The following is a 12,266-nucleotide window of genomic DNA, read 5'->3' on the forward strand; positions in this document are numbered from 1 at the left end:
TCTTGACATTTAGCTTCAGTCCATATAGGAGGCTGTAGTCCTTGATCTTCTGCAGCAAGCGCCTCAGGTCCTCCTCAGTTTCAGCAAGCAGGGTTGTGTTATCTGCATAACGCAGGTTTTTGATGATTCTTCCACCAATCCTGATGCCACATTGCTCTTCGGATAAGCTTAGAAAACTCTAATAAATATAACATATAAAATTGGTCATCTGTATGTATAGAAGACTGCAGTCCTTGACCTTCTGTAGCAAGTGCTTCAGGTCCTCCTCAGTTTCAGCGAGCAGGGTTGTGTCATCTGCATAACACAGGTTGTTTATGACTCTTCCACCAATCCTGATGCCACATTCCTCCTCGTACAGCCCAGCGTCTCAGATGATCTGTTCTGCATACAGATTGAAGTGGTATGGAGGCAAAATACATCCTTGACGGACCCCTTTTTTATTTTGAACCATCCAGTGTCTCCCTGCTCTGTTCTGATGAGTGCCTCTTGGTCCAAGTATAGGTTTCGCATTAGTACAATCAAATGTCCTGGGATTCCCATTCTTCTCAGAGTCAGCCACAGTTTGTTATGATCCACACAGTCTTTGCATAGTCAAGGAAACACAGATAGACATTCTTCTGGTATTCTTTGCTTTCTGCCAAGATCAATCCAACATTAGCTATAATATCCCTAGTACCACAACCTCTTCTAAATCCTGCCTACACAACTGGCAGTTCTCTGTAGTTGATAGAGTAGTTGATACAGGCTTAAAATATACAAATAGGTCTTAAATTATGGGGTACAAAAGTATAACTTCTTGTTGTATAAGAAACCCAGATCCTTAAGCTTTGCTTTTAAATTACAATTTAGTAACCATTAATACTGCCAGATTGATGCCTTTGAACTGTGATATTGGAGGAAAATACTGGATATCTCATGGACTGCCAAAAGGACACAGATATGTCTTGGAGAAAATGCAGCCAGAGTGCTGTTTAGAGGCGAGTATGATGACATTTCATCTCACATCCTGCAGGCATGTCGCTAGGACGGTCTGGTCCTTGTGAACATATGCTAGTGAAGGTGGAGGACGGTTAGCCAGAGGGGGGAAGACCCTCAATGCGATGGATTCACTCAGTGACAACAGCAGGGGGCTCCAGTGTGTCAGAGATGATGAGCGTGGACAGGACAGGACCGGATTAGATCTATCGTTCATAGGGTTGCTATGAGTTGTACTGGCACATTGGCACCTAACAACAATAAAGGCTATTGATTTTGTTACTGACAGCGGCTTCCTGTGACTGAGTAGAACAGCTTTGTTTTCTTGGCTCTAATCTTTACTGGGGTAGATTACTAATTCTCTGTCCTTTGGAACCATGGTAGATTTGAATTGCCAGTCATGGATTAGCAGTAATAGTCATTTACCCTACTGTCTTCCAAGACAGAGCAGAACCTGGGATACATTTGAATGAACATCTTTAGCCGTAGGATCTGTAGCATGGAAAGAAAAAAGAAAATCTCCCCATTCAAGTTTTCAAGTACTATTTTCACTTATCCAAGTTGGAGAGGGTAATTCTGGTGACTGAATGGGTTAAGGAGTTGCACTGTGAGTCAAAGATAGGCAGTTCGAATCCACAGGCAGCTCCATAGGAGAAAGATGGGCATGCTTCTCCTGTGTGATTTTATAGCCCCTGAAAACCCACCGGAGGGTCTTCTCTGAATTGGTTCTGACTTAACTTGATAACTTTGGATGAGTGATCTTTACTCCCCAAAGTTGGAGAGTGATATTCATAATACCTAAAAAAAAAAAAAATGAAATTTGGGTTGTAATTTCCCCATGGTTTCATGAAGCTGTCATCCTTCTGTCTAGAAGATCACTTAAAACTTGGGCTGAAAGTATTGCTACAGGTAATATTCCAGAGTACCTGGTCACCTGATAAAATAAACCACTCAAGGAAGTTTCAGTAAAAATAAGAACTGACAAATCAGAAAAAGGAAGACTGTAGCTACTGGAATGATAAAATACAGAATCTAAAGTATGTTTTCCAGGAATATACATATGCAGAAAAGAATGAAAATAACAACTTTAGAAAGATGTAGTGACCTGGTCTCCTTTGGCAGGAGTGCTGGGACAGTGGAGAGGGCAAGTTTGGGAGGATGATTAAGTGTCTTTCAGTGGTTTTGGTAATATTATATTATATACAATAATATTTGTTTTCTTTCCTATATAGTATATGCATTCAACATATCCACTCTTTTTTAAAGTAAGCTATATTTCACAACATTAAAGTACCCTGAGAGGTGGAGGGGAAAAGAATACACAGGTAATACTATCTGGGTTGACAATAATTTGGACAGCTAAGCTCAGGAAAGAAATGACAGTGTCTTGGAGAGAGAGAGAGAAGAGAAGAGGAGAGGAGAGGAGAAAGAAAGAAAGAAAGAGAGAGAAACAGAGAGAGAGAGAAAGAGAAAGAGAGAGCGAGAAAGAAAGAAAGAGAGGAGAGGAGAGGGAAGAAGGGAAGGATGGAGGGAGGGAGGGAGGGAAGGAAGGAAGGAAGGAAGGAAGGAAGGAAGTTACTAGAGCAATATTACCGATTGTAGTTGTTGTTCGTAGATGTCATCAGGTTAACAATGACTTACTGTGACCCTATGAACAACAGATCTGAACCTTTTCTGTACCATCCTCACAATCTCTGACATGCCCAAGTCCATTGTTACAATTAATGTGTCAATATCCTTGGTAACTGTCCTTAAGGGGGCTTCTGACACAAACAACCCATTTGCAATGAAAATAGATTTTTGATAGTCTAGGAAGTCAATCTCACGTTTTAGCAACATGCAAAGCTCCAGTACACATGGTGACAGGTCACCACTATCTGTACAGAAATGCATTGGTTGGAAATTAAACCAGTCTCCCGTATGGAGGCCAAAGCTTTTACTTCTGAGCCACCACTGCCTCTGATTAGTAAGATATGAAAATCTTTATCTTTTTATTTTTTTAAAACTGACAACATCACTCTTTAGTACTTTATTTTTTATTATGATTTTGCTTTTTTTCAGTAACAGTATTTGCTCATTTATTTAATACTGGAATGAAACATGGCTAGGTTTCAAGATTATGATTTTAGGATTTCTGTTACCTCTCTAGCTTAGTGAATGTTGCTGTCATCTGAGGAGATGGTGAACATTGAAGATACATTTTAGAGTCAGAGTGTCTCAGGGAATGTGGATGAAATACAGATTTAATTCAGCAAATAGTTTTTAAAGAAATGAGATGATTGCTTTTGAGTTGATGTTGATTTTACTCGTCTCGAAATGGCTTGCCTCCGGAAACTCTATGTACAAACAGTGCTCAGGCCGTTCATTCATAGGGTTGCTATGAGTTGTCTATGACTCGACGGCACTAAACAACAAACAACAATAACGTAGAGTTGACAGGGAGCTCTAATGACCTAGTCCCTAGAGATTTATAGTGTCCTCTCAAAGGCTGTGACCTTCTGTGGTCTTGATTCACCGGCAGCTCCAGGGGAAAAACACGAGTAACCTCTTCTCATATGATTCACAACCTCAGAAACTCAACAGAAGATCAGTTATGAGGCAGTTCTAACTTCAAGGCAATGAATGAGTTGAGTTTAGACTTCACAGGACTTAGCATGTCATTAACTTGAAATATTGTTGAATAGAATCCACTGGATGCACTTATGTTCTTTGTGTCCCCACAAACCTATACAAATGTGTTCTTCTACTTGGTTTGTGTCAGCTGCTGACACATTTCCAAATCCTGCGTTGGTGTCCTGCTTTGTGCTTCTGGAGGTGGGCCACGTAATCGTTCCCTCACTGCTGCTGTGATGACGTAAACTTCGTCAGTGGCTCACAGTGTGATGGCGCTGCAGAAGCAGGCTGCGGACAGAAAGCCATGCTTGAACCTGGAGAAAGGACGAAAGTTATACAGGAAGTGTCCAGGACTTAGGTTCATAGGGTCGCTGTGAGTCACCTGAGACTTGACGGCATTTAACTACAACAATACAACTTCCTGTAGATCCTGACTGGGGGGTGGACATGCATTTTCAGTCACCTGCAAAGGGATTTCAGCAGTCTCTCTAATGATTGCTTCACAGTCATCTTCAACGTCGCTCCTAATACAAGTTTTCCAGTGACTTTCACAAGCAGAAAATTTCCAAGGAATAAATGACAACCCCAGGTTGTCACACCTCTATTGACTTCCATGCTATTTTATAGGCCAAAGTCATCATTTTCCCAGAGTCTGAGTCTCTACCTTCATTGAGAATGATACAGAGTTGATCTTTGAACAACATGACTTTGAACTATGATTTTTTTCCCCCCTTGTTGCTTTTGTGGTGATATATTCACACAAAGAACAAGAGAATTTTAAGCTGCACTGAGAGCATTAGCAAAAACTAGGACCCTAAGAATTGATTGAATACTAAATGACATGTTTCAACCAAAAAAAAAAAAATACAGTAGGCTATGTAAAGAAATGTAACAGATTCTACCTGGCCAACAGACTTGAAGAGGTGCATATTGATAGAGTGTGGAAATTATTGAGCAATTACTGTTACTATCACACATATGTGAAATCTTATTGGAGATCATTGAAAAACAGAATGGTACATGGACAGGGAATTTTCACAAATTCAAGGTGGATTCAGAAGAGGCCTTGGAACAAGGGACAGCCTTTCTAATGTTAAATGGATGTTGGCTGAAAGCAAAGAATATCAGGAAGCAGTTCACTTGTGTTTTATTGACTCTGTAAAGATATTTGATTATGTGGATCCTAACAAATTACGATTAACATTGAGAAGAGTGGGATGTGCTCATGCAAAATCTGTACACAGACCAGCACGTCTGAGCAGAACAAGGGAACATTTCCTACTCTGCACATATCTTGGGAAGGACCAGGAGTTGATAAAAAAAATCATGCTAATAAAAGTGGAAGGTCAACAGAAGAGGGGAAAGTCTTTGACAAGCTGGATTAGCACAGTGAGTGTTATAATGAGCTTGAACTTGCAAGAGACGAGTCTGGAACAGGATGAGGTAGGGGTCATACCTGTTGTTCCTAGAGTTGCTAAGAGAAGTAGTCAGCCTGACAACACTTAACAACCACATTGTCTGAGTTCAAATGGTACAAGGATCTGATAAAACTTAGAAAAACCGTTGTCTCCTCGATAAGCTAACTGCGATTGCTAGGATTTTTCACAAGAGTAGGAAGCTATTGTCCTTAATGCTTAAATTGTTCAAGGGTCAACTCTATGCTTCTCTACCTTTCAGCAGTAAAATGATTGATCACTGTGTCATTAAGATCCTTTTTTTGAGGCACAAACTGAGATCTGTACACCAATGTTCACAGCAGCATTATTCACCATCACAAAAACATGGACACAGCTCAAATGTCCAACCACAGATGAATGGATTGAGAAATTATGGTACATTCACACAATGGAATACTCTGCAAGATGTAGAAACAATAATTTTGTAAATTATTATCTAACTTGGGAGGGACTGGAGGGCACTATGCTGAGTGAACTAACTCAGTCCCACAAGGATAAATATTGAACAAGACCATTATTGTAGAATGAGTATAAGGATCCAGGAGGGGTGGGAGAGGCTGGAAGCAGAGGGATGTGGATGTGCAGGGGGAAGAGGGGAATTAATGACTGGGTTGTACAATTTGATGGGTGGGGGTGTGAGGGAAATTGAAAGAATTTGTTCTATTTGTATTAGAATTTTGTAAATTAATGACAAGAAAAAAGTCAGCTTGGGGAGGGGGACGGGAGGGAGGGGGGTAAAATGTGCAAAAATGAATGAATGAAAATCTAACTTTTCTGTAAACTTTTGTTAAAATGACAACTAAAAAAAATGTTATTTAAAAAAAACAAACCCTTTTGTGTGTGTTACCAGTGCTAACGCCCTTATGAGGACTTTTCAGAGAGCGTATAGCTGACTTCTATTTCAGTATTCATCTGCCTTCCATTAGAATTACCCTTCAATCAAGAACCAGGCCTATAATTTTGTATTTTAAGAAAAGCATTTGTTTTACTTTCCCTACAAAGTAACCATGTTTTGCCACCTTTCCAACAATGACTATGATGACTTTGTCTGACCTCTGGTGGCGGTGAAAATAAGTTACCCTTGAGGGGTCTTTCAGAGAGAAAATACCAGTAATTTCTATTGAATGTGCCTAAGATCAGAAAGCACCACGTTCTCTTTGAACAATGAAAATAAATAGCATAAGAAAAATATAAAAACAGCCTCAATGTATTCCAACAAATGATACATTTGTTGCCACAGTAAATAAATAACTTTAAGAATCACAACTGAATGTTGCTAGAATCACAATTTTTTGGGGGGGCACCCAAATCAGGCTTTCTTTAGGAGATAAGTAAACTCCAATCATCATCCACTACCTTTATCCTCATTTGCTACTGTGTTTCTGACGACTGAAAATAAAAGGCGCCTTCCTTTCCCCTAAATGATTACAGCAAATAGTTATGAAAGCTGTATCTGTTCATTGTAATGGTGAGAAGTATTGTCAGAAATGAAATGAACCTTTGGGAATCGACTGATTTCTTCCAGCTTTTATTATTTTACACAGCAGCTAAATGATATTATAAAAAGTATAAAAGAAAAGAAAAAATCCCACACTAAATTTTCTTGCATTTCCAAGGCAAACAAAAGCTAATGTAGTTGCTCCCCAAATTAACTTGGTAAAATCTTTTGCTTTTGTTTCATCAAAATATATTACAAAGTGAAGAGATAAATATGACAAAGAAAATTGTAATTTCTCTTTTATTATTATTGTTCTACCTTTTGATAGTCTCTTATTAAAAGAAATCTATACTCCACCTATTCTCTTAATAGCCTTGTGCCGTTCAGTCAACAGAAGTTACTTGCTGGCAAATGTAAGATATCACAGAATTTAATTCGTCTTATTGTAGTTGTTAAGAAGAGAATGAATTGCTGAATGGGCCATGAAATTTTGTGAGTATACATTTAAATGGGAATGTTAAACATAGTTAAGAAAAAACTCACATGATATTATTACTGTTCTATGCCATCAAGTAGACTGCAAGTCATAGCAACCCCATGTACAATAGCTTTGAACTCTGCTCTATCCTGAGCCAACCTCACTGTTTCTGACACATCTGTCCCTATTGCCCCAGCCACTGTGTCAATCCATATCATTCCAGATCTTCGTCTCCTGCACTGTCCCTCCACCCTTTCAAGAATCATGTTCATCTCCAAGGACTGATCCCTCCTTGCAATGTGCCCAAAGTATGTAAGAAAGAGCTTCAAAAACCTTGCCTCCAAGGACCAACTTAGCTTCACCTGCTCCAAGACCAACTTGTTTGTTCCCTTAGCAGACCGTGGTGTATGATCAATACTTTTCTCTAGGATAACAACTCAAAGACATCAATAATTCCTTTACCGTCTTTGGTCATTGTTCAGCTATCTGATGCAAAACAAGTAATTTAAAAGACCATGGCCTGGATCAGGTACACCTTGCTTAGTCTCTAGACTGACATCATTTCCCTTCAGCACTCTGAAGGGATCTCTGACAGCAGATTTTCCTAGTGCAATTTGTCTTTTGATTCCCTGACTGCTGGTGCCAAGGGTGTTGATTGTGGACCTGAGCAAACTGAAATTGTAAACAATCTCAATCTCTTCTCCATCCATCATAGTGCTGCCAATTGGCTCTGTGGTGAGAATCTATGTTTTCTTGATGTTGAGCTTCAATCTATAGCAAAGACTACTTTCCCTGAACTTCTGCAGCAAACGTGTATTGACATTTTAAATATTTCATTTCTATCTTATGGCTACAATTGGGGAGAATGGAATTCCAGAATGCTTGATTATAGTCACGGAAAATCTGTACCACCAAAAGAGATTGTTCTCTGAGGAGAGTGTGGGAACACAATAGTTGTATTGCTGTTGTGTGCTGTCGAGTTGGAAACGACCAATAGCTGATCCTCCAGTGAGTTTTCAGAGGCTTTTAGTCACACAGAAGGAGGTTGCCCATCCCTCTCCCATGAAGCAGCTGGTGGATATGAACTGTGTGCCTTTGGCAGCACAGCTTCTTGCCACTAGGTCACCATTGCTTCAGGGCTGTATCCTTTCTCTATATCTATTTAATCTATATGCTAAACAAATCATACAAGAAGCTGAACTTTATGAAGAAGAATGTGTCATTAGAATCTGAGGAAGATTCACCAATGACCTACCTTCTGCAGACCTTGTTTGCTGAAAGTGTAGTCTTGAAGAGTTTACTACAAAGATCAGACTGCAGTCTTCAATATGAATAACATGTTTACATCATGATACCATGGGGTTAATGGCCAATGTCATGATAAATAGAGAGAAGGATGCCAACAATTTCATTAATTTCATTTCACTTGGATCCACAATCAACACCTTTGATACTAGCAGTCAAGAAGTCAAAAGTTATGACACACTTGGGAAAGTCTGCTGCCTTTCTCCAAAGCACTAAAGAGCAAGGACATTAATTTGAGGATTAAGGAATGCCTGCTCCCAGATGTGGTCTTTTAGATTACTTGAGATGTATGTGAAAATTGGACAAAGACCAAGGATGACAGAAGAAGCAATAACTTTGACTTGTGGTGTGGGAGAAAAATACTGAATTTCCTATGGACCACTAAAAAATAAAAAGTAGTCTATCTTGGAGAAGGCATAACCAGGATCTCCTTGGGGGACCTTGAGCTTGGTCTCACATACTCTGAGCATGTTATTAGGAAGGGCCAGTCCTTGAAGAAGGGTGTCATGCTTAGGAAACAGGAAGATCAGCATAAGAGAAGAAGACCTTCAATAAGACGGATTGAAATGGTGACCGTAACAGTGGACTCAAGTATATCAGAGATGTGAAGACAGCACAGGACATAGCCAGGGTCAGAGGCTTTGTTCACAGACTTGCTGGGAGTTGCAGTCCTCTTGATGACACATACCAACGATGAAAATCTTATACATGGCCAAGAATTTATATGTGTTTCCATGTAAATGCATAGTAACACACACAATGGATATTTTCACAAGCTTGGAAGCAGGAGTGCCATCCACTTTCAAAATACCTTGCCTCCAGAAACCCTGTGGATTGGGAGAAATGATTAAAGTTATACAAGTGTTCAGGTCTTTCATTCACAGGGTTACTCTAAGTCATCTACAACTCGACAGCACTTAACAACAACAATTAGCAAAATTAAAAAGGATTAAAATCTATGGAATTCACATATGCCAAACACTGGACTTGACTAAAAGTAAATAGAAATCTTTGGATAGTAGCGTCTTTGAGAATGGAGTCCAGTTGTTTGATGAATTTTGTATTCTCTTTTATTGGGTTTGACATGATTTGGATTGGATTGGCTTAATCAAGAATAGACATCTCTCACTAAAGGAAGATTAATTCCATCTCAGAAAAGTGTTTCATGGTCAAGTCTTGTGCCTGTTCTGTGACCTTTGGGCCAATTAGCTTAGTCTGTAGACTCAAAGGATCTCCAGTTCTAAAATAGATGATAAAACCCAGCTGAAAACTGCTGAAGGACTAAATTAGTTTATAAAGTTAAACCACAGAGTTCAATGTAGTTATTGTTCTTAGATGCCATCCAGGAGTTCTGATTCATAATGTCTTTATGATGTCCAGCATCATGAAGCACTGCTCAGACCTTCAAATCACTGCTTTATTTAAGTCCATTGTTACAGCTAAGTCAATACACCTTGTATGTGCATTACATGTATGTTATTATAAACGATTACCGTTATTGTAAAAATAGAAGGATAACTAGTAAAACACAATTGTATTGTTACTTACACTAGTTTATTTACAAAATTTGAATACATTGTTTTCGAGAACAGAATCTTCCAATTTCCAAGTATTTATGTGGATCCTTCTGCTGGTTTGAATTGGTCCCATTTCATTTGTTGATAGTAAGACATCAAACAGTACAACTCCCTGGTTAATCCACCCTCCCCCTGCACATCCTCATCCCTCTGCTTCTCTCTGCATTTTGAAGAAGTTCACTTTTATCATAGTGTTTTGATGTAAGACTTGCCACAAAGTAAATTGTTTGCCTGGAGAAAAGGTGTGATGGCCTCTGAAATGCTGTTATAGCTGACCCCCCTGTACATCTCAGGAACCAGTCTGACATCACTGGGCTCACATTTAGTTTTTATTGTTGCTGTTGATTGCCTTCGAGTCAAGCACGACTCATAGCGACTTTATGAACAAAAGGCCTGAACCCCTTCTACAACTATTAACATTTGTCAACGTTCATAGCGTTTCTGGAGGCATGTTATTTAGGAAGTGGATGCTACTCCTGCTTCCAACACTTTATAGTATTAAAATATTTATAATACTAGACAAAATCGATTTCTGTCCACCATCTTGTTTTTCTCTCACCTTCAAAATCCTAAGGCTCAAAACATACTGGGTACACGCAGCTCTGGGACAGCATTTCTGACAGGTGGGTATAGCTAACCAAAATATTAACTTCATTTTCTTTCCTGAATAGGAAACGTACATAAAATGTCACAACATCAAAAAGTATGTAAGTTTTAGGGTAAACAATGTTTTCTCTATTTCAAAATGGCACAGTATGTATCAATTGGCTGACATTACACCAATCTTGTCATTTTTTGAATTTTAAATTATACGATACGATAGAATGCAATAGATAGATGTTTCCATGTATTTTATTTTCTTGCCTTTTCCCCTCTTCATTTAATTTTCCTATATAATTATTACGTGATAGCATCAAATATGTCTTACTAGAAGATGGCAGATAAACTGTGGGAGTTAGCGAAAATTATAGATATGAATAATAATACTTTCTGTTTATAAAACCCTTTCCTTCCATGAAAAAAACCCAACAAAACAAAACCTCAAATTGCTTTACTGCTGTTATTCTTCTATGTCATGTGTAGGGGGCAATGCTACCTATACATTTGTTGAATTAGATTGTAGAAAAAAGGACCATTTCATTTCCCTGTAAGTCAAACAGACATGATGTTGGAATTCAGGTATTTGGATGGATCCTGACACTTCCGCTGGGTTGAATTGGCCACGTTTCATTTCTTGATAGTAAACCTTGAACTCTGTTACGTACCATGTATAGATGTTGTGGAGACCCAACAAGGCATTATTATTATTTTAATGTCGAGAATGCTATTACAATGGCAAAGCATGGTTTTGTTTTCCAATATAAATGATTTCTTAAGCCTTTATGCTAGAAAGACAATACAAATAAAAATTCAATTTGTATAGAAATTTAATATGATCCTTTTTTAAAAAACAAATATGGCAGGTGAAAGGAAGATATTGTCTTCAATAGTAAAAATAATGGAATGACATTCATAATTCCACAATATGAAATTATTGTGACAAAGTCGAATCTTGAGTCAAAATTGGAGAAATATTCTGAGTCAGTTTTTGTTCTAATTTGACACATGTAGTAAAGAAGTTTAGAGTGGGATTCTGATAAAAGCTTAACACTCACTCCTCAAAGGGGGGAAAAACACATTATTTGCTGTGTTTGCCAAATAATCTCCCTATGGCTCATTTCAACCTGCTAAAATGGAGTCCCTGAATAAGGATCTGCAAAAATCATTCCCAGCCTAGCTGAGCTAGCTCCAGGACACCATTAAATGTTTTAGTTTATGCCCTATTTTTATTATTAATTTCAATGATAGTGTATTTTAAAGACCTCCACTTACTAGGACCATTACCTATCTAAGGTCAAGAAATTCTGCTCCAAAGTCTCCACATCAGTGCTGAGCCTTCCTTTAAAGTCTTCCAAATGATGGCAGCTCATCAACAAAATCAAGACATGGTGTATAAAACAATTAGTGTAGAATGAGTATAAGAACATGGGGATGAGGGGGTGGAAGCAGAGGGATGAGAATGTGTAGGGGGGATTAATCATGGGGTACAATTTGATGGGGGCAATCAGGGAAATTGGAAGAGTCTGTTCTGGGAAACAACATGTTTTAAATTTGTACATAAAGTGTATTTGTTGATGTTAAGTGCCGTCGAGTAGTAGGCGACTCATAGCAACCCTATGAACCAAAGTCCTGGACATCTCCTGTATAACTTTCACCCTTTCTCCAGGTTCATAGGGTTTCCTGAGGCAAATCATTTCAGAAGTGGATGCCACTCCTGCTTCCAAGCTTGTTTTAATCTGGAAGCTCCACCAAACACTGTCTACCATCGGTAACCATTATCACATTTGACACATCAGTGCCACAGTGTTCAGCATCTCAGCAAC

Source organism: Elephantulus edwardii, unplaced genomic scaffold (assembly GCF_000299155.1).
Source record: "Elephantulus edwardii isolate Elephantulus edwardi_28Jun2011 unplaced genomic scaffold, EleEdw1.0 scaffold00027, whole genome shotgun sequence".
Lineage (NCBI taxonomy): Eukaryota > Metazoa > Chordata > Mammalia > Macroscelidea > Macroscelididae > Elephantulus > Elephantulus edwardii.